Source organism: Molothrus ater, chromosome 21 (genome assembly GCF_012460135.2).
Source record: "Molothrus ater isolate BHLD 08-10-18 breed brown headed cowbird chromosome 21, BPBGC_Mater_1.1, whole genome shotgun sequence".
Classification (NCBI taxonomy): domain Eukaryota; kingdom Metazoa; phylum Chordata; class Aves; order Passeriformes; family Icteridae; genus Molothrus; species Molothrus ater.
This window is the reverse complement of record NC_050498.2, coordinates 4,199,364-4,226,650: the sequence shown is the minus strand read 5'-3', so window position 1 is coordinate 4,226,650 and position 27,287 is coordinate 4,199,364. Positions and strand designations below refer to the sequence as shown.

Genomic DNA, 27,287 nt, shown 5'->3' with positions numbered 1-27,287 from the left:
CAAAGGACTAATTTGAGTTGTTCCACACCATTCCTCTGACATCACACCATGACCAGTGCCTTGGTATTGCATTTCCACAGCTTTAGGTTTTCTGAATCTTTTTTTTTTCTGAATCACAGGAGAACACAGCCAGGGTTTTCACCTGAATGGCCAGCTCTGTGAGCATCTGCCTTTATATTAACTAGGGTAAAAGAACAGAGATTTCTCACCAGGGGTGGATTTGCAATTTGCCTCTGCTGGACTATATGTTAACAGTTGCCACCACTCACCTGCTTCCTCCACGGAGCCAAAGCTGCTCTGCCTTCATTGTTCCCCTTGGCACTGAGGAAAGCTTTTCATCCCTTTGTTCTAAATCCAGTGACCACAACTCACAATCTGAGATCAAATAACAGGACTTCATCCCCTAAACACAGTCAGCCTTGGCTTCACAGCTGCTGTGCTGGTGTGGCAGTGATCTTCCTTGTCTGAAACATGTCTGCCCATGGCTCCTGACCACCCTTCTACATGCCACATCCCTCCAAGAACTTCAAGTTCAGCACAAAATAATCTACTAAAAGGGAAGACCCCACCTCTGGAAGCAGAATGGAAGAAACCCCACACAACAGACTGGCCTGAGGATGAAGAGACAAACACAAAGCAACAGCCCAGAAAAAGTTTGATGTTACCACAAAGCAGCAGCTGCCAGCACTGATGAAGAAAGATGAAAAGGCTGAAAATCTCCACAAAGGCTCCTTACAGCTGCCTGCAGGTGCAGGTACAAGATTAACAGAGGATAAGCTGGTTTTCAGCACTGTTACAGCAAACACCTCTGAAGCTGTAGTGGGCTGACACTCACCCCCAGAGGGTTTGGATGGGGGTCCCTGGGCTGACAGCAGCCCAGCTGCTCCCAGGATGGCACATGCCCTCACACACACCTTCCCAGACACCTGGGCACACAGGATAAAGGGAAGAGCTGCAATCCCACCAGCACATCATCCTCCACTGCTGGTCATGGTGATGGAATGGGATGCACCAACAAAGTCTCCAGGAGGGAGGAAAACCCAACAGCCTTCAGGAAGAGTGCACAGCAGCTCCAGAACAAATCCACTTCACACTCAGGCAAACACATCCTCTCTCTCATGCTAAAGGCATCCTTCAAAATAAAATTACCAGCTCTTCTGCTATGCTTGTAGCATCATGAGATGTGTCTGCTCCCCACTGGGATAACTGCTCTGTGTGTCTGCCTCTGCCCAGCCACTCTGCCAAGCACTCACAGGGCAGCAGGGCTTCACTGGCCCCCTCCAGCTCCCCTGGCCATCACTCACTGGCTGCTGGAGCATTGCAGGCCAGCATGGTGCCATGGCCCTTTGAATTTGTACCTCTGAATGGTGAAAGGGGAATTCAAGGACAGATGGATCCCCTGAGCAGACAAACAGCTGTACCCTGGGGGAAGAGAGAGGCAGGTAGAAAGGAGCTTACTGATATCCTTAGTCCCTTTCTCTGGGAGTTCTCTACAGAGGCCTTAGGACAACCTCACCTCTGCAAACCCTTCCCCTCAGCTGTTGCATCCAGCCCATGGACAAGGCAGGGCTGCCCCCAAGGTAACCAGCAACACAATGCCACAGCTCTTTCCTGGCCACTCACTTCAGAGGGAAGCAAAGAAGCAGCAGGAAAACACTCAGGGTAAAACACTTTATAAAGACCATCAATTACAAGGCCCCCATTTCAAGCTGAGGGTTTCACTCTGCACAAGTCCCAGAGAGGTTACACACTTCCCACAGATTTCTTGGTCACTGGAAGGCTCCTCCCACCCCAGCATAAGCTCATTAGTGAAGTCAATAATGAGAGAGCTCCCCAGGGATGGCTCTGTGTGCAGCCACCACCCTCCTGTCCCACTGCTGGCACTGGATCTGCTCCATGGAGGGGCACTGAGTGCAGCCAAGGCAGCTTCACTGCCACTCTGCTTTAAACAAGCAGAGCCCTCTGAAGTCATTAACTCATACAAACATTTCACGTCTGTTTAGGGAGCTCCATTTTTACAAGCATTCACACATGAAAAGCAAACACTGAGTGCATTCAAGAAGAGGTAGAATCAAGAGAGGAAAAAGCTTCTGCTATAAATAGTGGAACATTCCTTGTATTTTGTGCCACGCAGTCTTTAAATCCTGTTACCTTCAACATCTGCATCTTCACTTTAAATGTTCTGCTTCCCCATACTGCTGCTGTAATTTTCAGAAAGACAAAGCAGGCCAGAGCATTTGTGGTCTGCCCAGAGACTTGTCTGGCTAAAAAATTGTGCTCTTTCCCCTGCTTCCCCACCCTTCTCTTCTCTGTTTGTTGTATCTTGATTTTTAGACAGTAAGTGAGTCAGGGTCTGTCACCAACCCTATCTGTGTACAGCACCAGTGCCATCACCCAATATGAACCATTAACAATATGAATGCAAAATTCTGCTTGTACAGGGGCTGGCCCAAAGCTCATTGGGAACACACCTTTCTCCAATGGCACATGGACCAGAGCCAGCATGAGCAGAAAAGCATGATTTGCAAAGGTGACTATTTGGAGAACACAATCATACCTGATCCTCCATCAGAATATCTTTGCACTTTCCAACAGACCAAAATAAGTGTGTGCACATGTATGTATGTTTTTATCCAGTGTTTTTGGCATGGAAGCATTTTGATGCATGGTGATGGGTGCATCTTGTAAGCCCTTAAACGTAATGGATAGAGATAAACCTGAAGCCAATTAGGAAAACAATACTGCTGAGCTTAGATGATCCACAGCTACTCTGAAAGGGACGAAAAATTTAACTCCTATGGAAAAGATCAAAACAAAACCCCAGATCCATTGTTAAACAGATTAATCAGACTCTTGGAAAGCTCGTGAGGGATTGGGTTCAATCTCTGCAGCTGTTATTAACATAAGCCCTGTACAGCAGTAACAAAAGACCTGCCTAAGCCCCACTCTGCTGTTTACTTTGCAATGGGACTCTGCTTGGGCTCACAGCATTTAACACACACACTCCTCATTAAGGGGACAGGACAAGAGGAAGGAGTTGGCTGAAGTTTACACTGCAGCAAAACAAAACTCTTAATGGCCCTTTTTATAAGGGCAGGACTACCAGTATGGAAGAAAGCAGAGCCCCAGTGCCAGCAACACCTTTTCTGATCCAGCAGAGTCTGGGCACAGTGCTGTGCAGGGCACAGCAAGAGCCAGTCCTTTCCCAGGGGGATGGAGCATGTCAGGGACAGAGGGGAGCCAGGGATGAGCACATGCAAAGTAAGGAAAAACACATTGTGCTGGCTGGAGTGAGCCTGGAGTGGATGTAACACCATCCAGCTTAGGGCTGGGGAGGCCAGGCACAGCCACAGATGGATGTAGGGCAGGAAGGTTTCTGCTCACCAGTGCAGCAAAGGTGCAGCCACAGATGGATTTAGGGCAGGAAGGTTTCTGCTCACCAGTGCAGCAAAGGCACAGCCACAGATGGATTTAGGGCAGGAAGATTTCTGCTCACCTGCAGCAAAGGCACAGCCACAGATGGATTTAGGGCAGGAAGGTTTCTGCTCACCAGTGCAGCAAAGGTGCAGCCACAGATGGATTTAGGGCAGGAAGGTTTCTGCTCACCAGTGCAGCAAAGGCACAGCCACAGATGGATTTAGGGCAGGAAGGTTTCTGCTCACCAGTGCAGCAAAGGCACAGCCAGGAGAAAGGAGCCTCAGCACAGCTCCAGAGGGGCTCCCACAGCTGCAGGGGTGGGATGGACCCTCCTGTGCCACGGGCTCCCAGGAGAGGCTGCAGGGATGTGCTGTGGGAAATGGATAATGGCATCCAGAGTGAGAAGTCTCCAAGGAGAGCTGGCAGGTGAATGGAGCAGGGGAATGACAGCCTGCTGAGAAACAGCCTCCTGCGCCCCTCGTGGGGCGTCCATCACGCGCTCCCCAAAAATGCCCAAATTAGAGTGAAATACGACGCTGCCGCCTCCGGAACAGAAATTACTCATTCCATAAAAAGCATTTTCATGCATCTCTCTTATGACTCTTCCATTCCTCTCCAGGCCCACTCACTCCTCTCCCGCAGAGGAGTCATTTGATGAAGGAACTTTTCTGGTTGCAGCATTCTGCAAACTTTTTTTGTGGAAGGCTTAAATGAGAATATTCCTGCAGGGATGGCCAGTGTCAGAGGAAACAGTGACAGCAAGGGAGAGAGGATTCCTCCCATTGCAACTGAGCATGACATCCACTTTGCTGAAGGCAGAGAGTCCTGCCACCCCTTCCACTGTGATTTTATCACACTGTTTTTCAAGATGTGCAGATTGGAACTAAGTAAGTATCTCAACACATGCTTTGTATGCTTAAGTCTTGTTAGAGCTGAGCAAATGCTTGAGGACATGTATTGCTTCAGGAAGCACTGCTGGATGGGATCTGTGCTTTGCTCACAACCAGGCTTTGCATGAATCCAAGAGGATTTCCAGGCACAGCTCAGGAGCCTGGGCAGGAATAGAGATGCTGGTGCATGGTCTCACACACAGAAACACCTAACAATGGGTGCAGTGGAGCCAGCAGGCTGCTGGAGTGTGCCCTAGCAGAGAGCCCTTGGATCCAGAACCACTTGCATGGCTGGGGCAGGTAAGAGCCACTTTGCTTTTTTTCTGCACTTCTCCATTCCAGCCTGGAGGAGGAACCACTGCTGTAGAAGCAGTGAAGAAGCATTGCAGAAGTCCCTGCTGGCAGCCCAGGGCTTGGGAGCCGAGTTTAAACTCCTGACTGTCATCACTTCATCAGACAGAGTCAGACACTTGAACCCCACCTCGGTGCTTCTCCACAAACTGGGGCCAGCAATTCTCCTGCTGGGGCTGCAGGACTGAGCCATCACCAGGCACCTCCCAGGCTCACATCTCAGTGCCACACTGTCACCTTCCACTGCTCAAACTCCCACTGTCCACAAATCCACTGCAGCACTTGCTGAAACATTTAACTGGGACAAATGCCACCTTTAGACTCTGCAGAAGCACTGCCTGGTGAAGACTGCAGAGAGCCACGGCACCGACCAAAAGGCTTCAAGTGGTAATTAATCAGCTAGAATAATAAATAATACATATACTTTCAAGTGTTTACTCATTTCCTGAATGTCTCCCATAAATATCTAACCAATAAAGCACACTTTGAACAGTGACACTTGTATCTTTTCCCTTCTGAGCTAACTCTGTGCTATTTACTTAAAATAGGAAATTCTGCAGAAGAAAGACAGGTTGAAAGGTAACAGAATTTTGGAAGTAGCTTGAGCATTCAAATTTACTCTGAACAAAGAATACTAAATGCAAGTATTTAAACTTTTTTCAGTCTTACCTTATTTTATGGACAAAGTTTATACACCTGTTTTAATCCATTCAGCCAGGCTGCTGGTCTACAGCTCTCTTCAGCAAGTGTCACATGTGATGCTCACTGCTCAGGCTGCACCCCTGCCAGGGCACAGCTGGTCCATGCAGCCTCACAGAAACCAGCACCAAGATAAAATCCTGACCTCGAAAACACAGCCCAAGAAACCTCCACTGAAGTACAGGAGCTCTGCTTTTAATGTAGAGAGAATTGCTACATTAGGCTTTGGAAACAAAGTGTTGTGTTAAAAAGTAATAATCAAGAAATCAGTGCAGATCTCCCCCCAGGAATGAAAACCAGGGTTGTGAAGAAATCGGGAATGCTCTCCACAGCCTTTGGCATTTGCCTTAAGTGGCTGGAAAAGGTTAGTGTCATTTGGCTCTTAGCAAGGTTTAAATGAGCTTCAGCCCTTTGTGGAGGGCTGGCCAGTTTGACAGGGCTTAATTTATGATAGTGAGCCCTAGAGCCCTGCAGACACCCCAGGACAGGCAGTCAGCACCAAGAGCTGCTCGCCCCCACCATCCTCCCACACCAGCCTCAGTCCCCTCTCCACCCATCCCAGGGACACTCAGCCAAAATCACCCATCCCACCGGGGCTGACCTGACTTGTAAGCTACAAATTTATCAGGAAGGTGAAAAAAACCTACCTTTATATTCCAGCTGGTACCTAATCCCTTCAGCTCTCCTGGAGAGGTGCTTTTCATTTCCAAAAAGAACCAGGAGTTAATGTTCTTGCCAGGGCAGTTAACCAGAGCAGCAAAGCCTCTTTTCACTGTGCAGGGCCCAGGTGACTGTCTCCAGGGGATTAGCTGTTACCACATTTAGTTCAGTAAAGGGTTTAATCTCAGCTGTGTTCACAAAGACTGTGAAGACATTCACCACTGAATTCCTGGGGACTGACACCTTGAGCAGCTGCAGGGCTTGGAGCACACCCGGGACAGGCATGGAATGGTAATTGGTAGGAGCAGGGAGCTTTTTACCCCTCTCCAGCACAAGAAAAGGCAAGAGACAGCTCTTTCTGAGGGATAAAGCCACTGTCAGCTGCCAGCCGAGGGATGACAGGAAGGTGAAGGAGCAGGAGGGGTGAGGGAACCAGGAGCAGGAGAGAGAAGATTTTGAAAGCCCTCCAGGGCAGGCACCAAGTCTCTGTGCTGATGGTCACAGCAGCTGCTGTCAGGGACACGTGGTTGCCAAAACCATGAAATGTATTCCAGAGAGCCTCTGAAAAGTCCACAGGGTGAAACCACTGGACTTGTGCCACCAGCTTTAATGTGGAGCTCAGTGAGGCTCTGCTAAGCACTGCAGTGAGCCAGGAGCAGGGCTAAGGGAGGGACTGGTGTCTGCAGTCACCTTGGAGGCTTCAGAGCAGACCACCACCCAAGCTCTTCTCAAACCAGTGAGACCTTCCATCTGTGAGGAGGAATCATGTCCTAAAAATCCAGACTTTGTGAACCACTGCTCCCTCTGGCACTGATGAAACGTTTTGATTCCTAACTTGCTGCCTGCTCCAACCTCTTGAGCAATGGCTCAGGTATTCATTAATGCCAAGGACAAACACTGAAGCTTTGGGACTGCTTCTTAAACTCTTCACCAGAAGAGAAGGGAAATTCATATTTTCCCTCTTGCTCATCGAGAAAGCAGGCTGGGGTGGGGCTGGAAAGACTTACAAAGCCCTGGGCACTCAAGGATAAGAATTCCACTGTGGTGCTGCCTCCCCTGCTCCCCCAGCTCACAGGGGGCTCTGCTGGCATCTCACACCCCAGCTGGCTGAGCACTCAGTGCCTGCATCGTGCCAACACTGCTGCCTGAACCCTGGAGAGAGCTCCTCTAACCGCAATGTCAAGTGGGTGAACAAAGAAATGTCAGAAAACAGGGCTGGAAGGAGAATGCCTGAAGATATCAGTGAGCAGGACATCACTGGGCACTTAGAAGAATGACAAAAGCAATTTTCACAAATGGAAGGGTGAAATAAAGGAGAAATGAGAGTGAAGATTGAAAACAATTTCCTACTGTTTGGCATACTCTAAAATTAGTGCTGTAATAGATCTCATCAGCCAGCATTTATTTTCCATTCTGAAGACAAGAATTCAAATAAGCAGCAAGAGAAGCACTTGCTTAGCTGAACAGCCGACCTCAAACCCAGGCAGCAGCACACACCAGGCTGCTCAAACCCAGCTGGGTCTTGCTTGGGATTTTCAAAAGTGAAAACTCAATCTGGAGACCCACATTCCTCAACCACATCAGAACCCCAGCAGCAGAGAGGTGGCAGAGCCTCTGGAGCAGGAGGGGACAGGCTGCCCATAGCAGATTTGCTGTGTTCATGCAATTGTAGGAGAAAACTCCCCTTGGAGGGAATCCCAAAGTTACAGTGCTTGGAAAGAGCCTGAGGTTACACACCAGGCTTTGGGAAGCCCCTGCTGTTAACTGTGCTGATGGCTCTCACTCCTGCTGTGCCCAAGGAACAAGCCCTGCTCACCTGGCTCCGCCAGGGGAGTCCCTGCAGGGATTCCCCAACAGCTCCAACGTTTTGCTGTGACTGCCCAGGGGCACAGGACCAGCTCAGATTGTCCCCAGAACTGGCCCATGGGTCAGCAGAGCCCAGGTGGAAATGCTGGCACACTTCTGTGCCCCATTTGCTGCTGTGCTGATCTGCACCTCCTGGGGAGCAGCTCCACAAAGTCAGGCACAAACAAATGGTTTTGAACTCAAAAAAGCAAAGAGCAAATCCCCCCAGGCCTAATCTTGCTGCTCCCACAGCTCCCTCCTCCAAGCATGAAGATACATGTAAAGGTATTTTACACACCAGGGGCTGGAGGGCTCTGGAAAAGCCCCCAGACCCAAAGGTGGAGCAGCAATGGAAACCCCGATGTGATGCACCCGCTGCTCTTTGAAAGTTTAAGAACAAATCCCTGATGGCAGAGGAGAACTGGCAGCATCACTCAGCTATGAGGTGTCAGAGATATTTCAGGCAGCCATTCCTGAAATATATTCTCATGCAGAATCCCAGAAAAAGTCACCTCCTCACTCCCCCAGCTGCCTCTCTTTGCATTGCTGCTAACATGGATGTGACTCACTAGAGCTGGGTTTATATTAAACTCCTGAAACAGATTGTTTGGCTGTTATGTAAATCCAGTAAATGTTAAAACACCAGAATAAATCAGTCAGGCAGTTACCACTGCCAGCTCTCCAGAGACATCCAAGGCACTGATTTTTTTTAAAAGGTAGAGGTGGTAAGAGATGAGGGGGAAACAATAACAACAATAGTAATAACAATAACAACAATAATAACAACAACATTGATAATAATATAATCACAACCGCTGATACAATAATAATAACAACAATAATAGTAATAATAATAATACTACCACAGCCTTTCAGCACTTTTCAGGGAGAGCTGTGCCAGTGGCTGCAGTGCCCCCACCACTACTGGTATCAGTGTCCTGCCCAGCCATATACAGGCAAATCCCCCAAATTCTGCTGTGCACAGGTTATGCAGCATCACCTGCACAGGACACAAACTCTGTGGCAGCAGAAGTTCCACACCATCTGAACCAGCAATGTAACCTCAGGGGAGGTCAATCTGTGTGACAGCACTGATGCTGGGGTTAGGACTTCAGGTTAAAATAAAATAAGCCCCAAACAAGGCATGAACGTGGTTCTTTTCATCCTGTCACTGGGAAGGAGGCTCCTCTTTAGGAGCTGCCTCTCTCCCATGGTGCAGAGGGCATTTGCCACTCCTGCTCACAGTGACACCAGCAAGCCAGCACAGGAACAGATTTTAAAATTTGCAAACACAAGTGCTTTTACCCGAAACCTGACTCCAGGTTTATAAACAGTCTATGGGCCAAAGGATTAGTCAGAAAAATTATCTGGCAAATAATCTGCAAGAATAAGCAAAACCAGAGCATATCACCATCTGCTCATGGGTAACTCCTAAGGCAGAAATGAGGAACCTTCAAATTAAAGCTTCACTCTGCATGTGATTGTTGATAACCAGGCCATTGCACTCAAAATGCTCCCAAAGCCACATAAGCTACCAAAAAAGGGAGCAGGTAGAAATTAGGACCCCAAATCTGAGTTGCATGTTGGCTGAGCTGCCACTTGCTTGGGCTGCACAGCTCAGACCAAGCCCCTGCTCAGCTTCAAAAGCAGCTGGAGCCTGTGGGTCCCCACAACTGGGAGCAATTCTGGGGTTTTCCCGCCACTGGGCACATCTGGACAGGCACATCTGGGCAGGAGACAGTGACCTGCCCAGCCCATGCACTGGCAGAGCACAAGTTCCATTTGCAGCTGCCCTGGAGATGCGACTGCAGAGCACTGAAATGAAGAGATCTCTGAGCTGTGTTTAATTAAACATAGTCTGGGAAAGTCTCTGCTTTTGTTCAACACTGCCTCAAAAGAAAAGGGCTGAGTAATCCACCAATGGGGAAAAACACACTCTTCAGCTACAAGGTGCTATTATTATAGGCTTAATATCAAAATGGCTTGTTCAGCTTATTAGGCTAGAGCAAACACTCCCAGCCTTGGCAAGACTGATATTACAGCTCTGTATTTCACACTTACATAAGCACTGCAGGTCTGCAAGGAGAGGAGTCTCCTGTCTGGAGAGGGAAGGCATTGATTTGCACCAGGTTCCTGTGGCCCAGTAAAACTTGTCAGACAGGCAGGAGAGGAGTTTGTCTGTACTGGGAATAGCAGGAATGGTGCAGCAAGGACAGTGAGACCTGGTGGGAACTGATCTCCCAGACTGGGGCCAGCAGCAACAGCAGCAGCAGCTCCACACCCGAGGGCACAGCAGAGGCCAGCAGGGAAACACTCCTCAGGGCACCAAGGACACTGACCTCATTCCTGATTAAACCAGGAGCCCTGGGCTCCTCCTTCTGCAGAACAGAGGTGATCACTGGCATGCAGGGAAAGCTTTTGGAGCAGAGCTGAAGTTGCTGCTGCTGAGCCTGCCCTTGGGCACAGCCCCCAGCAGCAGCCAGGGATTGCTGCTGGCTCTGCAGCACAGTGGGGCTGGTGATGCAGCTCTGCCTCCACACCCACTCACCTGCCTGCAGGTGCAGCCAGCCCCAGGCTGACCCCCCCCCCCCCCTCAAACACCCAAGTTGTTGCAAATAAAAATTCTAAGTATCTGAGACTTTCAAGACACCGTGACATTTAAGGTTCTTTTTTGAGTATTTGGTGCAGTAGAAGCTTTCACTTCTCAAGTTGAAAAACAAATCCTTTCTCTGTCTTTTATTTGTTAATTAAATGTGTTCATTGTATTCAGATCTCATTTTTTTGTGCATAATGTTTTGCCCATCTGTTTGATTAAAAAAGAACCCAACCACCCAGCTTCATTAAGCTAATTGGATGCATTCAGCCTTTGGTTAATATTCTGAAGTAGTTTACAATTATTCTCCCCAGTTATTAAATCTCCTCTGAGGATCTTATTTTCTGTACTAGACTCTTTATTAGCCAGCACTTGAGCTGGACTGAGTTTGCCCACTCCTTACCCACATGCAAACATCCCACCAGCTCCTTTAATGATATAAATTTGTGCTTAACCCGACACTCTTCAGCTCACCCTGACCTCAAACCATAGCATCATCCTCCCTCTGGGCAAGAGGGCTCAACACTGCAGGAGGACGAAGTATTAAAGAGAGAACTACAACTTCTGTGTCCTGTGGAAGCTCCCAGGTGAAGTTTTAAAGGGAAAAACAGTCTCAGAAAGCTCAGGATGGCAGTCCAAGGTGGATCATCCTAGAAGATGAAAGTGACACCAGCTCTATCAGTGTAGCAATGGCTTGGCCATGTGGCATCATGTGAGTGAGCCAAGTGAGCCTTGCTGGCAGTGCAGTGAAGGGTTCTAAGCTCTCTTAGGGTTCAGGTTTCTGTAAAATTTGTGGTCAGGCAACCTCCCTGCATCCTGGACCTCCAAGGTGTCCCCAAGCTCTCTGCTCCACCACAGAGAACCTGCAGTAGCTCTGAGGCTTGATGTTTACACACCCCACCATCACTGTCCATTGCTTCTCCAAATAACCCAAATTTTGGTCAGCAGTGGTCTCCCAGCAGCCCAGCCCTGAGTCAGAGCAGTCCCTGCTGACCCTCAGGCGTGGTCACAGGACAAGGATTCTCCAGAACCAAGCATCAAGGGCAGGAAAAGGGAAAGAATGGCACCAGAATGATGGCAGGAACGAGACTGAAGGTGAGAGAAGCAGCAAAAGCCACCTTGTCCTGTATGAGCAGAAGTAATGACTGGAGCCCCTCACTTTTCCCTCCCCACAACATCTTCCCCCTCTACCTGGACACCCATTTCCTTGAAAATTTGTAACAAATCCTTGCAGCCCTAATCACTGTAAGACACTTGAGTCCAGGAGGACAAAGGCTCCAGAAGCTGATGGATTGCAGAGTGAGAGACAGGACTGACAGACAAGGAGGCACAGCTTGAGCTTCACACAGGTCTCATTTCAGAAGGAAAACAGATTAAATAAATTAATTTTTTACAGAAAGCTCTGATTTACATGGTCTTGTCCTACCCAGCTCTAGCTGACACCAAGACCTTCCATGCTGAGAGGGAGATGCAAGAGATGAAACTTTCCCCACATGTGCATTATGGAACTGTGACTGCTGTTCCCTCCTGAACCAGCACCAAGTCTGAGCTGGAGGTCAAGAGCTTATAGAAAACAAGCCAGCAGATCATTTATAGGAAAAGCCACACTGAGTCAAGCCACATATCCACCCTGCCCTGATTTCTGTCTCTAACAGTGGCCAGCAGTGGATGTTGGGAGGAGCGCTGCTGCAGAAAATAAGAGCTTAAAAATAGTCATGATAATGAGGAAAAGTTTAGAGTTTGGCCTCCTGACAGCACCTCCTGGCTCCAAGCAGTCACTCAGGGAGCCCTGACAGAACATCTGAATTTGTCTACAACCCATCTGAAGCTATTTTCTCAGTCTCCACAGCACTCTGGGCAATTGAGCTCTGCAGCATGACAAGCACGGCTCAGGAAACACAATTTGTACCACACCTGCCAGACAAACAAGGGAGTTCAGGCATCCCAACACCAACTCCACAGGGAGAGGATAAACCACACACACCCATGACCACAGCCCAGGGTCAGCAGGAAATGCCCAGGTTAGAAAATGATCTCTTCTATTTGCTTCTGCAACCCCAGCCCAGCCTCTATTATTTGTATTTAAAGAAAACAGCCAGTTTTCATTCTCTTGTTATAAAAGGTGGTTACATTTGCAAGAAATCACTTGGAAGTAATTTAAGGGAAGGAGGAAGAAACGTAGAGGTTGAGGCAGCTGTGATTTGACATGGGCTGACCTGGCACCTGAGGAGAACCTTAATGACATTTCCTTCCAGCCAGCCTGCTCTCCTTGGGTCATACTCTAATTGGCTCTCCCTTTCTGACATCCAGGCAGAAAGCCTAGACCACACTTGAAAATTTGGCCACATTATTACAACTTTTCAATAGCCTGGCAACAGCATCAATTAATAGAAAGGCAAGCTTTGCCTCAAAGAGCTTAGAATCAAAGCAGGCCTTAAAAATAGAGCTTAAATGTTGTAGTTTAACTTGGCAGGCAGGTAAACACCAAACAGCTGCTTGCTCACAGATCCCTCTCCAGGAATGGGGGAGAGAACTGAGGGGAAAAAAAAAGTAAAATTTGTGGGTTGAGATAAAAACAGGTTAATAGGATACAAAGAGAAAATAATTAATAACAATTTAATTAGAATATACAGAACAAGTGATGCACAATGCAGCTGGTCACACCTGCAGACCTGTGAGGCAGCTCTCCCTCCAGGGGATATACTGCAAGTGAGGTGGGATGATCCCCAGGTTTTGTGGAATCTTGCTCAGCTAGAGGGAACAGCTCTGCAGAGAGGGCAGGGATGTGGGATCAGGCTTCATTCCTAACAAGCTCTGCCTCCCTCCCTGAGCACGTGGCCTTCCCCTGGGGACACAGTCAAAATGAAAGGGGAAGCACCAAGAGCTGGTCTGAGGTCCTGGGAAACATAAACCAAGCTGCCCTTCTGCATCTCCCATCACCAGCAACATTTCTTTAACTTATCCTTCAAGGGAAATTACAACTGCCAAGGACTAACTCGGACTGTTCCCAAGTGCCACCAGGGACTAGGTGAGCTCTGCTGCACGTGGTCTGAGCCATGCCTGTATCAAGAAATAAGCATAATGTTGTTAGTCAAACTTGAGAGCAGTGCTGACTCTCAGCCAGGGGCTACTCCAGATGTGCTCCATGTCCTGCACCCCGGGTTTTGGCTGCTCACTCCTCACACATGTCCCCAGCAGGGACAATGACCTTGTCCATCTGTGAAAGGGTCACAGGTCCCAACAGGAAAACCACAAGGCTGCAGATTTCCAAAGGGAAAATCCCAGTGCTTTGTCACAGACATGTTTTATGAAAAATCCCTTCCTTAGGATTTTTCCTCCTGAGAAGCTGAGAGGCCTCAGGAACAAAATGTAACCAATGGTTATCTGCTGCTGTGGAATGCAACAGGTGCATCTGGGATTGGCCTCATGTGGTTGTTTCTAATTAATGGCCAATCACAGCCCAGCTGTATCAGACTGTCTCGGTCAGTCACAAGCCTTTGTTATCATTCTTTCTTTTTCTATCCTTAGCCAGCCTTCTGATGAAATCCTTTCTTCTATTCTTTTAGTATAGTTTTAATATAATATATATCATAAAATAATAAATCAAGCCTTCTGAAACATGGAGTCAGATCCTCATCTCTTCCCTCATCCTGAGACCCCTGTGAACACCATCACAGTGCTTCAATTCCCTGATTTATTTTTTTTTCAGGCTGAATCCATCTCCTGCCACAGAGCCCAGTCACATTCCTGAAAGCCTGTTCAGATGCCCCATCCCAGGCAGGCAGAAGGCAGCAGCCCCCCAGGGAAAGCTGTCCCCATTAACCCATTAAGGAATGCAGTGAGGTGCTGGCTGGTCCCATCTCCCTCCCACAGTGTGATCCAGGTGATCTGTGCCAAAGCTGGTAACAGCAGTAGCAGCCCCACAGCATTATGTAAACTACAGATTTCCATCCTCCACTGAAGCCACTAACACCCACAAACCCAAAAATCCCTTCAGTGGTTTCTTCCTGGGATCAGCCAATGTGCCAGACAGCCCAGAGGCAGGAGAAGGATGCACCTGCCTATGAGAGACCTGCAGCAACACACAAATGCACTACAGAAGGGACTTCTACCTGAAATTTGCTCCTCTCACTCCCAAGCCTCCTTGTTTTCCTTACGATTATGCCTGCAGCAAAAGGAACACATTACAGTAGAAATTTTACTCTTAATTTGTCCCTTGGGTGTTTTGCTGACCCTACCAAGAACTATATTTAAATGTGCAATTTCCTGGCTAGACTCATTTGCAGTCCCTCCCCCCTGACTGCCTGTGCAAGTCTGGCCCAGAATCCAATTAGCTACTACCACCCTTTAAATCAAAGGAATTACACTCAAACAAGAAAAATAAAATTAAAGGTTTTAATTACATCATTATTATATGTCTAAATACTCACAATTTCCATGCTTTCTGGGAGGTGGTCTCCAAAGACTAGAAAATGACAAGTTTCCAAAGCAGACAAAATTGCAGCCAGAACAAATAATTTGACAGAAGACTCTGCCCAGCCCAATCAGCAGAGCATGTTTGGTTTGACACACTGCAGAGCTGGATGTGGGACCTGCCTGGCACCATGCAAGGAGCAGCTGCTTCCCAGCACCTGTGAGAGGTGTGGGGAACCCAAAGGCTTCCAGCTTCTCACAGGAAGGAGCAGCTGCATTCCATCTGGTATTAATGCAGGAATCTGCTTTCATCAGCATCAGCACCACCCTCCCCAGTGCCCAGGAGCTGTTCCCATTGCAGCTTCCAAAGTAAAGGAACTGCTTTGCTCCTCTCAGTCCTTGAGCAGCTTCAGCTGGTGCCAGTGCCAGGCAGCAGTGCTCCCAGCTGTGCACAGGAGCAAGGCAAGGAGCATGTGGGCTCCCAAGGGCACAACACAGGGGTGTTTTATTCCTTTCCCTGCCACAACCTTTAAGGCTCCAGGTTTTGCAGGTCAGTTCCCAACTGTGTGATGCTGTGGCTGTTCACATTTAACAGTGATCTCAGAGGACCTTCAGAGTCCCTTCTGGACAGGCTTTCCCACCCCCTCCAGCTCAGCAGCTGTTGTGCTCCAGCTCTTGGCTTCCTGCCTGCCTCCAGGAGCTGCTCAGCAGATCCCCCCAAATCCTCTGGCTCTGGTGAATCTCTCCAGCCAGGGGATGGGGCAGGGCAGCAAGAGCCAGGCACTGCTAGGTTGGAAGACATCAGGAGAGCTGATTGTGTTTGCCTCAAACTTGCCAACTACCAGCTTGGGAGATGCCAGGGCCACAGAGAGGTTCAGAGGAGATCAAGGACTCTGGAATAGCCGAGCTGCTGCTGGAAATGGTGTTTCTCAATGTCAGCAAATAAGGAGTGGCTGGGATGAGTTTGCTTCAAGGTATCAGCTGTGAGGTCCAAACAAGCTTCAGCTCAGTCCATCCCAAGCAGTGCAGCACCTGCACCTGCTCCAGGAAAGCACAGGGGCCTCACTCAGGCCCCTCAGGAGCCACCTGCCACCAACCCAGTTTCCTGCAGAACTAAACAACTCCTCTGGGGACAGCTCAGCCTCCTGGGCAGTGGAGCAGGGAGGGTTCAGTGTGAGGCACAGGCTTCTTGCCAAGAAATCAGAACAACAACTGCAGAGGCACTGGGTGATCCACAGGAGATGACAGTGGAAGGGACAGCTCCAGACAGGCTCCAGTCAGTCCACCTGCATGGTGGGACAGGGATTGCTACAGCACTGCCAAAATAAATGTATTGAAACACAATGATGCCCTTCCTTTGGAGGGGAACAGATAGACCAGGACATGGACAGGGCTGTCAGACACTTTTTCAGAAAGCCATCAGCTAGGAAAACCAAATTCCCCAGGAGATGAGCAACTCTGAGCCACCTTCCCCTTCTTTAGCAGGCAGCTACACTGACAACTTGCAAAAATACTCTGCAGAGCTCCCTAACCAGTTTGATGGTGAAATGTCAGCACATTTCTAGGTTAATAAAAGCTGGGGCATGGGAGGAGAGAGGAAAGGAAGGAGATTGATTGTCTTAGACAAAAGATTGGAATGGATTTCACAGCAGGAGAAGGTTTCAGGGCAAGGAAAAATTTATTCATACCTAAAGAGCATGGAATATTAAAGACTCTGGGTTTCATTTCCTCCACAAGGCCGGAGTGGAACGAGACTCTGAGCACTTTGCAGTAACCACAAAACATCCTCAGTGAATCCAGGTGGTTTTATCCACCTCACAGCAAAACCTCAGAAATACCTTGGCACTGCAGCCATGGCATCAGCAGGAGGCTGGTGCACCAGGGCATGGAGCAAGCAAGGGAGAGCCAGGGATGAGGGGAGGGGGCTTCCCCTGGGATTCTGGGCAGGCACTGAACCAAAGGCAGCCCAGCTTTTGGAGTCCAACAGAAGGCATCTCTTTAAGTAACACAGAATGCCCTGTGCATTCTCAGAGCAAACAGCAGTGCCATTTTTTGACTCAGATCTAGAGGCTTATTTGCCATTACTGTGGCACTTCAGTGTTATCACCTGGGCCTGATGCTGCACAGAGAAAATGCTGTCCCTGCTGGGAGGTTCACGCTCTTAGCACAATAAACAATAAGGCAAGCAGGCAGATGTTTGGGTGAGCACAAGGAAAGCTGTACTGGTTTTGCTCTTTCATTGCTTTGGTGGCTCAGAGGATGTGCCACAGAAGAATCAGTTCCCACAGCTGGGACAATCTCATATTGTCCTCTTGCATCTCTGATGGTCATACTGCATGGAAGACAGGTCCAGTAGCATTCAGGTGGAGTACAGACACTTTTCAGCTCCTTGGAAACAGCAAATTCTGAAAATTAGCCAAAAATACCGGTTCCATTCTGCATTCAGACTTAAATCAATCTATCTGGCATTAAGGAATGGACTCCCAGCAATTGCTATGAATAAAGCATGCTTTTCCACCATTCTTCAAGGCAAATTACAAGCACTGCTCACATCAAACTGCATGAGAAAGGACACAGCACCCTGGAAGAGATGCCTGATCTCTCTAACCTGGGTGTGCACATTAACAACACAGCTGAGAACACTGAAATTCATGTCCACTACCACCACAGGACAAGCTGAGCCAGAGGCCCTTGTTCTCACTGCTATAACAATTCACATCCTGGTTATGCCCCATACCCCAGCCCTGAGGGGACACATCCCTGTTCCCCCTGCACTCAACAAGGACTGCCCTAACAACCTGCACTTGGACATCCTCCACTTTCCCAGCCCCATCTGTCAGCCTGGGGGTGAGGTGCTGACAGGGAAGGGCTAAAGGACTCATCTCAGGTCTGTTTTACACTCTGCCTGCTAGCCTCAGATATCATTAACCTTTGTCAGTCAAGCTGCCTGGCAGCCACAGAAAGGTCAACCCAGATTTCAGCATCAAAGCAGTCATCAGTGAGAGGTCAGCAGATGACTTTCCTGTCCTCATACTGCACTTGAAGCAGGCACACCATTAGCAAGCAGACCCAAACCCTTGGTTCCAGCACAAACAATATCCCAGAACAGCACTACCCAGACAGCATTTCCAAACCAGGTGTTAGGAAGTGTCGAAATAGAGACCTGACTCGTTTAAGTGGTTGGCTTCCACATGTGTACTGTAATAATTTGTCATAGAACACTGCCCCAGGTTCTCCTGCCTTTCAAATACCTTGATTTCTTTGACATAGGGTTACCACCTTCTATACATCACCAGTATCAAAACCCAGTTCTCTCTCTGTTGGGAAGGATGAAAGTTTGACAGGAAGGTCTCACAGATACGTGTGCTTAGCAAAAAGATTTTTCAATGTAGAATCTGAAGAAGGAATAGAAAAATAGAAATGAAGCAAGTTTTGATATAGTAGAAAAGAATTGCTGAGCCAGTCTCACTGGATAACCAAGGAGGCAAAGGGTCTGTTAGTTAGAAGGGGTTTTATGACTTAGAGCAAAGGATAAACCCACCCCAAACAAGAAGATGTTGTTACTAAGCAGAAAGAGAGCACAGGCAAACAAAACAGCAAATGTGGCCAGTAGAAAAAAGGTCTCAGAATTTTCCACTGCAACAAAACTGAAACACAACTTCTAGCTTAAACTGTAATGTACCAACTTTTAGTGATTGGAGAACAGTAACATGAATATGGTGATTATAGTAGCTATGATAGGCTGTAGATAAAAGTTAAGGTACAGATTGGTTCTACTCTATTAAGATGCTCAGCAAAGAAAAGTCTATAATGCAATGTAACCAAAAGAAAAATCTATAATGCATTGTAATTGTAACCAAAAGAAAAGTCTATAATGCATTGTAACCTAAACTCAGGGTCTCCAGGCCTGCCTGCAGCTGGAGCTGACAGCTGTGGGCACAGCTCTGTCACCCACCACCCTGGACTGCTGTAATGTCTTGGATGTAATAAACTGCATTTTGAAGAGCTGCCTGGAGTCCCCCATCCCTCATTCAGGCTCTAACATCTCTCCTTCCCTCCCAGTTTTCCACACTGACCTCTAAGCACTGACAAAGGACAGGGGAGGAAGCTCTGAAGCAACAGAACATGCTTCTCCAAGGCAGCACTCAACTCATTGAGAGGCAAATTCATCCTTTTTCTTTCATGCTACCATCAGTCACTGTTCACACACTGCAGGAAGAAGCCTCATTCCCCAGAGGAGCTGTGGTTCATGCTCAGATCACATCCCTGCCAGGCTCCTAATGAGCTCACACATCTTTCAACTCCTTGTCCACAAACAGTCAGGACTCCATGGGCTGGGCTGGAATGAGGGAGAGGGAGGGTCTGGTAGCAGATACCCAGCATGAAGCAACAGCTACAGACCCTCCTCTAGGCAGGGGTCCCTTTGAGCATCCCAAATTCTCTCTGAGAGACCACATTAGAGCAGCAGAGCACACAGAGGCCACCAGCAGCATCCAGCACGTGAGGAGGTGCAGGGGCAGGAGAAAAGCTCTGGCGATGCCTGCATGCTGCCAGTACCATGGTGAGGAAGCACAAAGGCAGGAGGTAGTTGAGAGTAACTTTGACAGGGCTGGACTCATCAGCAGGACAGCAGGGGAGCTGTGATAATTAGAGCCAGCCTCAGGTAGGTACACACACGCACACACTGCTCTGCAAAGCTGTGCTGGCTCGTTTTTTTGCTACTGCTGCCCAATTCTTTCAGCTTTATCTACTGTAGATGTGACAGCCGTCAACCACGGGCTTCAGAGGGCTGTGCCCATGTTATTTGTGTACAGCAAATCCATCCTCAGCACCTCTTTTGGGGGTTTAGGACTCACTTCTGTTCTGTAGAATGGAAATCTGAACTACTGCAGGGAGTGGGAGAGGGAAGAAGAGACAAGCACCCACAATAGTCTCATGACAGCAAAACAGTCTTGGAGTTAATAAATACACCCTGCAAAAGCAAAGCAAAACCAAGACAAACCATGGAGTGGGTGGTCCAAGCTCTGCTGCACTGCCAGGACTGCAAGACAGAATTGTGACCAATCTCTGCAGCAGAGGCAGAGCTGAGGAACAGCAGGAGGAGAGCAGCAGCACCTGACTGGGAGCAGGGCTCCAGCACAGCTCTGAACTGCCACACACAGGCACCACAGCCCAGGTCAGCAGGGTAGGATGATCTCACATCCCTTGGGACCACTGATTCACCTCCATCCCAACCAGTCACAAATACAACACTAACACATCCTCAGAAAGTGCTACTTAGCCTGGGTTTCCCCAGCACTCAATGCTCTGTCCTCGCAAGGTCACAAAATCACATGCCACTTGGCTGAGAAAAACAATCAGCACACCCCAGAAATATTCATGGGATGCTGCACAGGAGCTGCAGGCTTCAGGGATCTGCTCTCTTCCACCTTGGCACACAGCTCTGTGCTCAATGCAGGCCCCTCTGCTCTGCAGCAGGGACTCTCACCAACACCCCAGCTCTAAAAAGGACAGTCCTCACTTACACTGCTGTGAGTGAGTGAGTGCAAACCACTGGAGACAGGGAACTGCACAAGGCAGCAGAAGAAGTGAGGCCAAGAATTTGGCTCCACTGCCCTCAGGGAAGCAGTTGCCACATGGCACCAGGAGCAGCAGAAAGGAAAGCTGGACTTGCATGGCTTTTCTGCTTGTCCAAGGCATACACAGAGACTACAGCCCAGGAACAGGAGAAAGGAGAAGCTTGTCTGCATCTCAGAAAGACACATATTCCAGTGCTGCTCCAGCACAACACAGCCTTGCTGTTTACACTCACACCAGAATAATTAGAGCAGTCACTGTTAAATAGCTAACAACTTCACCATCAATTCTCTGAACAATACTGAAGAATTCATCACAACATTTCACAGCCACCACTCTGCAGAAACACTGAAATCACCCCAGACACGAGCAGCCTAAATTAATCCCACACAGATTCTAGCAAAAACTACAACTATTTCAGCAGTACTCACCCAAAACTAATGCCTTCCCAGGGCAGCAACCCAAAAGAAACAAGTCCTCAACAAACCACACCTTATGCACAAAGCATGACTCAGCTCATGCACTGGGTGCCATCAAGAAATAAAACACAAGGGTTTATACTGGGCCAGGTCCACTCCCTAAGGCAGCAGCTTTGTGGGATATGAAGCTCCCAGCTGCCATGGGACAGCCCTTCCTTTCAGCTGCCAGCCTCAGCCCGCAGAAAAGCTGTGTCCTCAAAAGGGTTTGGACTTTCAGGAGAACTTCCCCGTCCAGGGACACCAGCACCTGAAAATAACAAACAAAATTTCTCCAGTGTCAGGGACTTGACGTATGACATTTGTGCTTCTCCCTCTGTTTATATCCATGTCACTTGTGCCAAAAATATAAAATAAAGTGAATATCTAATATATAAAATACATAATAAAACTGAAGAGTGCAATGAAACACAAAAATCTTTCTAAAAACTTGAAGTAGTAGAAGAAGTGACCAACAAATCCAGGCTGCAAATTCCTAAGCAAGTTAGAATTGCAAGTTCTGCAGTCCTTGACTGCACCTCAGCACCAATGACACAGTCTATAAAATCTTTTTCTGTGATTAAGGACTCAATCCATAAAGTCACCACCTGTGTCCAAATACACGAGCCTGAAACATCCCAGTTTTTGAAGGGCTGGAACACATGTACTCACACCTCACCCACCACCACAAACCAACAGCCACCCTCCCACCCACGGATGGAAATCACTGTGGCTCCTTCCCACCACACCATCTTTCAGATCAGGATCCTTCTCCACTTTATCAGTTATTAGGAGCTGTTCTCTTTAGAAGGTTTCAGACACTTTTCTCCAACCATGCTAAGCTTAACCACTGTCTTAACAACCTCAGGGAACAAATACCAGCAAAAAGAGATGCTCCACTCTGCAAGCAGAGCCTTGGCTGAGCACAGTGACACAGCACAGTGCCACCTCTTCACACCCAGCCAAGGTCTAAAACACAGAAATTTTTGTCATGACCACTGCCTAAATAGTGCTTCTTGCTCCAGCAAAGAGCACACTGCAACACCATCCTTCCAGACATCCCCTCTGCTGCAGGCTGAGCACATCCCTGCTGCAGCCACCCCACAACAGCCCAGCAGGGGAAGGGAAATCCCACAACCCCTTCCCAGCAAAAGAAAAGCTGGGCCTTGAAAGTCTAGCTAGTGCAAGGACAATTGTATCAGGCAACAATTTAATGAGCACATTAATTAGAGAGCACAGAGCAGCAGCACAGGCTTTGAAAGCCATGGCAGAAGTACAGCATCCTCTGGCTGTGTGGAGTGAAGGGGAAACTCACGGCTCTGAGCAATGTCAGGACAGGTGAGGTCCCCTGGCAGGTTCACTCCAGGAGCACCTGGATGGGCAGCTCTGCCCACCTTCTCTGAGCCAGGAGCTGTCCTGGGAGTACTCACACACTACTCCAACTCACAAGAGCCATCCCAAACTCTTGGAGAGATAGCTGGAGACAGCTCCAGACAGAAGGAACTTCACACCAACAAACACAGCTTCCCTGAAGGAAAGGAATCTGTTGGGACCTGGTGGCCTGGCACCTGCTGTGACTTAAAGCCCAGCCTTCAGCCCATACCAACCCATGACATGCCTGAACTCCTTGCTGGAATGATAAAAGCCCAGTGCTTACGCTCCTGGTTGCTAAGATCTGACCTTCTCCAGGCAAAAGCCAAGGGAGCAAGCCCAGGAAAGCAATTTTATTGCTCTGCCTGGAGTTTAATCCCATTCACACCATGCACCCCAGCCCAAGCACAGGGCTCACACAGCAAACCATGCACGGGACATGCTGGAGCACAGCCCCAGCACGCTGGCTTTGGCTCTTCTCTTCAAGCAACTGAGATAGCAGCTCTCTGCTCGCCTTATCCAGTTTGGAAAGCAACACTTCAAAGCCATCCCGTGTCAAACTCCAGAACAAACTGAAGCTGCCAGAGATGCCTCAGGGGGAGGAAGTTAACACATGATGGGAAGATTAATGTGGAATTGCAGACTACTGTAAACAGAAAAGCAACAGCTTCCTATTAAACAAAACCTTCTCCATTAAGTTACAACTACAACAGAACGGTAATTTTACCTTCATCAGAGCAGCTGAAGAAAGTGGTACCATTGCAGGATCAGCAGTTCACAGCACACTGGCCATCGGGAGCTGCAGGTTATTGTCCCTCAGAGCCAAGGCAAGCAGAGAGGAAGATAAGCCCGTCTCACCCAGCCTGGCTGCCAGGTGCGAGCTCCAAGACACGGCCGGGGCAGCACGGCCCGGCCCGGGGGGCAGCACGGCCCGGCCCGGGGGGCAGCACGGCCCGGCCCGGGGGGCAGCACGGCCCGGCCCGGGGCACCCACCCACGAGAAAACCCAAACTCTGAGGAGCTCAGGCCGATCCCAAGGGCAGCAAGGAGGGTTAGGAAGCCGTGACAAACCTGCACGGAGCTCACCGCACTTATCACCTGCTTCTCTGCCCACCTCGAGAGATGGCTGGCACTGCCCACACTGCTCAAAACCCCAGCTTTCGGAAGGATTTTATTTTTTCCCATTTATTTTTGAGCCCGGTAAAACCATCACCTCCGGAGCTGGAGCTGGAGCTGCCGGGCGCATCCCCAGGCCGCGCCGCGGCGGCGGCTCCCGCAGCCCGGGGGATGCAGCGGCCGCCCGTGTCCACCCGCGCCGACTACCGCGTCCCACCCGCGTCCCCTTCACCGCCGCCGGACGCTGCCCGTGGGCTGTCTCCGCGGGCTGTCCTCCCAGCGCGGCACTCGGGGCTCGCAGCTCGGGGGGGCTCCGTTCGCGGGGGTCGCTCCGTCCCGGGGGTCGCTCACCTGCGCTCGGCGCTCCCGCCGGGTCCCGCCCGCCCCGCGGCGCCGCCGTTCGCGCCGCCCGCCCCGCCCCGCATTGGCCGCGCGGGGCCGGCGCGCGCCGCGCCCCGCCCCGCCCCGCCCGCGCCCGCGCCGCCCATTGGCTGGGGGCGGCCGCGCCTCCCGGGGCGCGCGCGCGTGTGGCCGTGAGGGAGATGGGGGGAGAGGGGGGGGTCAGGCGGCCAGGAGGCGCTGGGGTTTGGGGCAAAAAGGCTAAAAAAAAAAAAAAACAAGAAGAAAAACCAAACCGAAAGCCCCTTGTTTTGGGGGGCATGTGTTGTCCAGCCAGAAGCGCTGGGTGAAAACACGGGGCTTTTTGCTAATCAGAATCAGTGAAGCTGGGAAAGACCTCTGAGATCGTCGCGTCTAGCCTGTGACAGAACAGAACACTGAGAGCCGCGTCCAGAGAAAATGACTCCCCCGCCTCCCTGGGCAGCTCCTTCCAATGCCTGATCATAATTTCTGCGAAGAAATTCTCCCTAAATTCTCCATAATATGTATGATCAGAGACGGTGGCACTGCCGTGGTGGGAGCGGAGGGCCCGGCGGCCCCGGGCGGAGGGAGGCAGCGTGAGGAGCCCAGGACCCCGGACACGGGTGTCCCCTCACCCAGGACCCCGGACACGGGTGTCCCCTCACCCAGCATCCAGGCACACGGGTGTCCCCTCACCCAGGATGCTGGCACATGGGTGTCCCCTCACCCAGGACCCCGGACACGGATGTCCCCTCACCCAGGATGCTGGCACACGGGTGTCCCCTCACCCAGGATGCTGGCACACGGGTGTCCCCTCACCCAGGATGCTGGCACACGGGTGTCCCCTTACCCAGGTTCCCGGCACACGGGTGTCCCCTTACCCAGGATGCTGGCACATGGGTGTCCCCTCAGCCAGGACCCCGGACACGGGTATCCCCTTACCCAGGTTCCCGGCACACGGGTGTCCCCTTAGCCAGGATCCCGGCACACGGGTGTCCCCTCACCCAGGCTCTGTCTCTAGACTAACACCCAACCCTGACCATAGACACTTGCTCAAGTCTTGCTGCAACTTGCAAGTCTTGTGCACCACCTGATCCCACTGCTGTTCTTCAAAGAATTCCTACAAGCAGATGCCCTCTTTGGTTTGGCTCATATTTTGGCTTTATTTTTCCCTCTCCACTCTCTTTTACCTTGACTCGTGGTGGACTGTACCCTGGGTCCAGGGGTTCCCACTGCACCCAGCAGGGAAGCGTTTGCAGTGGGATTCTTGAAGATGTTGATTTTGTGACAAGTGACTCGCTGGGCTCTGCTGTGACTCCAGTCACAGTCAAGGTCCCCGCCAGAAATCTTGGATTTAGCCAGAGAGCTAAATGGATTAAATCCACATCCTGACTCAACCCACTGCAGACTGCTGCTCCTTCCTGCTGTGACAACAAGCAGATAGAAATGCCTGTGCCTGCTTCCAATGAGTCTCAAATAATCCTCTGCTTTGGAAACAAATTAATTCCTTACCATGGGTTTCATAACTCGAAATAACATATAATAATGGATCTTCTGTTTACTACCAATTTTTTCATCTCCAAAAAGCTTCCCCTGTTGAAACTGTGTTGAGAGAAGTATCAAAATGTAATTAAGAGGCACTATGCATTAAAATAGCAAAGTCATCTTGTAAGCCTAGCAAAGAGCATAATTATTTTCATTTACCCATTCTGTGGGTATATTTATTGTATCCAGCTACAGCCTGCTGCTATTTGCTATGTGCATCCAAGTCTTACTTTTCCTGCAGAAATGTGCTTTGTCACCCTAGCTGGTCACAGGCAGCTGAGCAACTCTCGACAGATGAACAGGTTTATTCAGGGCTAATACCCTTTCACTTCCATCTAAAATATTTGTGCATTCTCTTTGCCAAGTTTCAGTCAAAACCACTTGGAATTGAAATGTTATGTGGTTCAAATCTTGACTGCTAAAAAGTTGCTGCATTCAGTGAAATGATCCCTGTTAGAAAGCTACAAAGGGTTGTGTTTTCAGCTCATCACAGAGAAAACCCAGCAGAGATCTTCCATGAACAGGAAGCACTGGGGCAGTGACGGGCTCTTGGGGCAAGGTGAACAGCAACATGATAACCAGTGAGAGGATGGCAAAGCCTGCTGCATTTTAGGATAATCAAAAACATGTAGACGTGGCCCTTAGGCACATGGTTTAGTGTCAGTGTTGGGTTTGTGGTTGGACTTGATCTCAGAGGTGTTTTCCAACCAAAATGATTCTGTGATAGTCACAGCACAGCAGAGACACCCATCTCCTTGACTGTGAGCTTCCAAAGCTGCTGTTGTGTTCCAGCAGCTCCGGATGTTAGCTAATGGCAGTGATTAGACATCATCTCAAGGCAGCCAGCAGCCTGAGCTCCTGGGCTGTGTGTTTGCCTTCGTGGACTCTCTGGAAAAGTAAGACAAACCCACGAGCAAAAGCAAAACTTCCTCCCAGGCCTGAGGGAAAGCCCCAGCAAACTCCTTGGCTGCCTGGGAGTATGAGCCCACCACCCAGGAATGTGCCTGTGCCTGTGGAGGGACTGGGCTTCTGTGGCTCCAGGGCATGGAGATGCTCTGAAAAACCACAACATGTAAGCCAAAGCACTGACCTGTTTCACAGAGGCCTTCAATTCAATCAAGCAGGGCCTTGCTCATGCAGGGCCAACTCAGCCTCTCCTGAGCAATGAATGAACCTTTCAGCCTCCTGCTCCTCTTGCCTTAATTACTGCTGAGGAGGTTTTGCAAGGGTTTCAGAAGTCATTTGGGCTGATTCATTTGGCTTTGAGATGTTTATGAGATGCTGACTGTTTAGAAAGTGCTAAGGATCTACCTCCTTTAGCACCAGGCAGTTTAAATCACCACTGAGTGATTTAAATCACCAGATGTCTGAGGCACAGTTTAGCACCAGTATCAAGATTTGAAACAATCAACTCTGGCAAAGACTGTGAGCACTTGATTTAATGTAATAACCTGGTTGGCTCAGCTCAGTCAGAACATGCTGTTTCTTCCAGAAAACCAAAAAAACCCCCAAACAAATCATGTGCCTCAGCTTCCCTTTTCATCGTACACAGGTGATTACACTGCAGAGCAGTTGTGGCCAGTGGAGAGTCACAGACAATGTCTCTCTGATGCTAAGACCATGATGGCTAGAACAATGTTAAAATAAGACTTTGATATTTCTGTTCAATAATGATTGAGTATGGTTGGTTGTTAACTGATTTTGCATGTTTTTGGGGTGCAAGGAGTGGGAATGTGTTTATTTAACCTGTCCTTGAGTTACAGTCATGAGGTGAAGAGTTTTATATTTCCCCAGGCATGTCACTAGTACATTTAGGTAAAAAGAGATTTAAAGCCATCTTTTTTTTAGGAAATCTCTTAGCGGTTCCATAAAGCTGAGCAGGATCTGTGCTTGGTACTGGTAGGCAGAGCCCTGTTAACTGGAGCAATCCTGATTCACCCCAGCTGAGGAGCCCATCAGGTGACCAGGCCGTTGCTATATTCAGAACCCATTTGGA

At 49.4% G+C, this 27,287-nt stretch overlaps 1 protein-coding gene across 2 annotated transcripts in view; it reads right to left on the bottom strand.

The window, feature by feature from the left end:
* Window positions 1–23,792, bottom strand: part of CAMKK1 (calcium/calmodulin dependent protein kinase kinase 1) — a 99,666-nt gene extending 75,874 nt beyond the window's left edge. Inside the window, exon 1 of one of the 2 annotated variants that reach the window (XM_036394993.2) lies at window positions 23,738–23,792. The gene's annotated coding sequence lies outside the window, so the exon portion shown is untranslated. Of the gene's footprint in view, window positions 1–22,998; window positions 23,162–23,737 lie in introns of those variants that run through there. The other variant, XM_036394995.2, reaches the window with a different exon arrangement.
* Window positions 23,793–27,287: the final 3,495 nt, after the last annotated feature.